At 38.5% G+C, this 3,615-nt stretch overlaps 1 non-coding gene across 1 annotated transcript; it reads left to right on the plus strand.

Annotated features, from left to right (window-relative positions):
• Positions 1-1,276: 1,276 nt before the first annotated feature.
• LOC133820045 (small nucleolar RNA R71) lies at positions 1,277-1,383 on the plus strand. The gene has a single exon (XR_009886479.1). It is a non-coding gene; the product is annotated as a small nucleolar RNA R71 (small nucleolar RNA).
• The last annotated feature ends 2,232 nt before the right edge of the window (positions 1,384-3,615 follow it).

Below are 3,615 nucleotides of genomic sequence, written 5' to 3' on the forward strand. Positions count from 1 at the left end.
CTCCCAATTTTCACATTCGAAAAATAGATAGAGGCATTAAATTTATACTAGCCCCCAATTTACATAAAACCTTGGTTTCTACTGAACCCCTTATAGCGCATGGAATATTGAAACTACCAGGATATTTATGCTTGGGGCAGCTTCTTTTGAAGTATCGCATTGCACTCCTCAGTAAGTGCCACTGTCTCATAATTCTCTAGTTTCCTTTTCTTCCTCAAAATTTCTTTCATAAACTTCACATAACTCGACATTTGTTCAAGTGGTTCGGCAAAAGGAATGTTAGTGTGAAGCTTCCAAAAGACATCTAAAAAGTTGGAAAATTGCTTGTCTAGTGTCTTATTTTGAAGCCTCTGAGGATATGGGATCTTAATGTGATGTTCTATACTTATTTTTGGCTCCTTTTTCTCAAGGTTTTCATTAACCTCTTCTTCAATTTTACCCTTTTTCTCATCAACCACTTTTGGTAACTGAATAATCTTCTTACTTGGCTCTTCCAACTCCTTACCACTCCTCAAATATATTGTATGGCATTGTTCTTTTGGGTTTACCTATGTAGTGCTTGTTAAATTCCCTTGAGCACAGTTTGTCATTAGGTTAGCCAATTGACCAATTTGAGTCTACAAATTTCTAATAGATGCCCTTGTCTCAGACATAAATTGGTTTCAGTACATTAGGTTGTGCTTCAGGCTGCTTCATGGGTATTGGATGTTGTGGTGATCTATTTTGTGGTTGATAAATCCCAGGAAGAGGATGTTAGAGTTCTTGGTTGTTCTGTTGGAAAGGCTGCTGAACACTCTGGTTATTATTTTTCCAAGAAAAATTAGGGTGATTCTGCCACCCTTGGTTGTAGAATATGGATTATGGGTTATTGGTTGGCCTTTGGCTATTTCCTATGGCTTGAACTTGTTCCATAGGAAAATTATTTAAATCCATTGAAGGACACTTGTTAGGTGGATGCACCATTCCACATATTTCACACACACTTTGTAATTGCATGGCTTGAGCTGTGAGATTATTCTGTTGTAGATGTTTCATCAAGGATGCCACTTGAGCTGTAAGTATTGAGATGGCATCTAATTTAATCATCCCAGCCACTTTCTTTGTATTGTCCCTCTCAGTAGGCCACTGGTAATTGTTCATGGCCATCTCCTTTAACAATTCATAAGATTCATTAGCACTTTTGCTCATGAACGCACCTTCAGCTGCAACATCTATTATGGTACAAGTTGTTCCATTCAACCCATTATAAAAGTTGTGGACCAGCATCCACTTCTCTATACCATGATACGGGCACTTCCTTAAGAACTCTTTGAATCTCTCCCATGCATCATACAATGATTCCCTTTCCATCTGGTAGAAATTATTAATTTCGCCTCTCAACTTTGTAGCTTTTGCTAGAGGGAAAAAACTTTGCAAGGAACTTTTGAGCAAGCTCCTCCCATGTGGTAATAGAGTTAGCTTGTAGGGAAATCAACCGACTCTTTGCGCGGTCCCTTAGTGAATATGGAAATAGCATCAACCTCATAGCGTCATCTCTCACCCCATTCAACTTAAACATCGCACAAAGCTCCAAGAAATTAGTTGTGTAAGTTAGGGTCCTATGTATGCACGCCTCCAAACTGAACAGTAGATTGGACCATTTGCAGAATTGTTGGCTTAATCTCAAAATTGTTAGCGGCAACTGTGGGGTTTCTGATGCATGAATGCACTCCCGTAAAAATTGGGAGTACATAATCTCTTAAACGTTTAGCCCCTTGTTTAGCAGGAACCTCAGCAGTGTTATAAACACCATTATTTAGAATTTGAGTCATTCTCTCTAACCGTTTCTGCTCCAATCCTTGACGTCGCATATACTAATTGACCTTGCAATTAAGAAACAAATAGAGAAACACGTCATAAAAATTGTTAAAGAAAAGCCAAAGTAGAACAAGAATCAATTATATTTGATATTGATTAAATAGTCCCCGGCAACGGCGCCAAAAACTTGATAGTGAAAATATAATTCGCAAGTATACGATGTCAATTAAAGTAATATAGATAGTAAATGAGAATCGTTCCCACGGAGACTATCAATCTAGTATTCTAGCTTTCTATTTGGCTGTCGAAAATACAGTGATTTTTAAACTAAAACTTAAAATTAAAATAAATTGTGCAATTATAAAGATTGATTCAATAATTAAAAAGATAGGGTATTAACTTCATCAACTTTTCAACCTGTTAAATTTACTAATCAACGCATATAATTCTTCAATTTCTATCCTAATAGCGGGCTAACTAAAATAATCCTAATTCTTTTTCAAGATAAAAAGATTTCAACCTATACACAAACTTCCTACATAATTGTGATAAGTTTTAACATATAGCAGGCATGAAGCATAGAAACCCAAAATGCTACACAAACCCTACAGGTACTCTTGTCCTATATGTGTAACGTTGTGGATAACCAAGACCGTTACATTGTGTATTTGAAATAGTTCAAGACCTTCTAATCAAGTCATTTGAATAAAAAATGTGAACCTAAGGTTAATCATCAGGTTAGGGTTAAAAGATTTTGATCACAAACGGTTAATTTTCATTAAAACGAATGTTTCATACATGGGATCCTAAAAATAGGTTATAAGTGATAATTTACAATCTCCAAAAGATAATACAACCAAAAGGCACTCTAATGGAAAAACACAAGTTTTAGGGCTCTGACCCTGCACTTTCCCTCGGTCCTGGCGGACGAGCAGCTGACTATGTACACTTCGCCCCTAGAGCTCTCCAACTCATGGTTGGTCCAGCTTCCCTTTGCCTTTACCTACACCACGTAGCACCCACAAGCCAAGGCCCAACAAGAAAACCATAAACACCAAACACATAAATAGTAGTAGCATCCAATCAATCTTAATACAGTCATTCAGAAATTCAACAGAATATAAGCATCAAGCTAATAATAGTTAACATGTATTTTCAATAATATATTATAACCTGTAATACAGATGCTTAGGGTCGGCGCCCTTAGGTCGAGCCCTCTGTTTACTAAGCTAACCCTAGCTTGCTTAGGCTGAGTCCATTGTTTATTTAGCTAACCCCGGCTCACAGTGGCCGAGCCGCGTCCAATGTACTAATCGTTAGCCTTGGCTCCCTTAGGTCGTACTTTCACATTTCACATAATAATAATACAATTACACAACACATATATCCAGATACATGGAACCTTAGTACCATACACAAACACATGGGTGCAGTTTTCTTACCTCGAACCCCGAGCAGAGAATTAGGAACGGTCCAGAGCACGATCCTCAGTCCTAAGCCTTAGCAATAAACCTAGTCACAATGACAATAGGTAACCATCAATTCCTAATCCAAATAAATGCTTAGGGAACAAGTAATAGCCTCCGGGACCTCGAATTCTACTAAACCGGGTATTAGAATTTGTCTCGAGCCCCTAGGTTTGAATTCTCGAGCCTCCCCGAGCCTAAAACCTTGTTTCCCTTAATTTCCCTTTTAGAGTCGTGACTTGCCTTTAAGGGCCGCGGCCCTCCCTTCAAACAGAGATCCAGTCCTCCCTGATGGAGGAAACAGGCCACGACTTGCACCCCTCCGAGTTGCAGCGCACCTGGCAAATAAAGG

This window comes from Humulus lupulus, chromosome 2, assembly GCF_963169125.1.
Source record: "Humulus lupulus chromosome 2, drHumLupu1.1, whole genome shotgun sequence".
In the NCBI taxonomy this organism is placed as follows: Eukaryota; Viridiplantae; Streptophyta; class Magnoliopsida; order Rosales; family Cannabaceae; genus Humulus; species Humulus lupulus.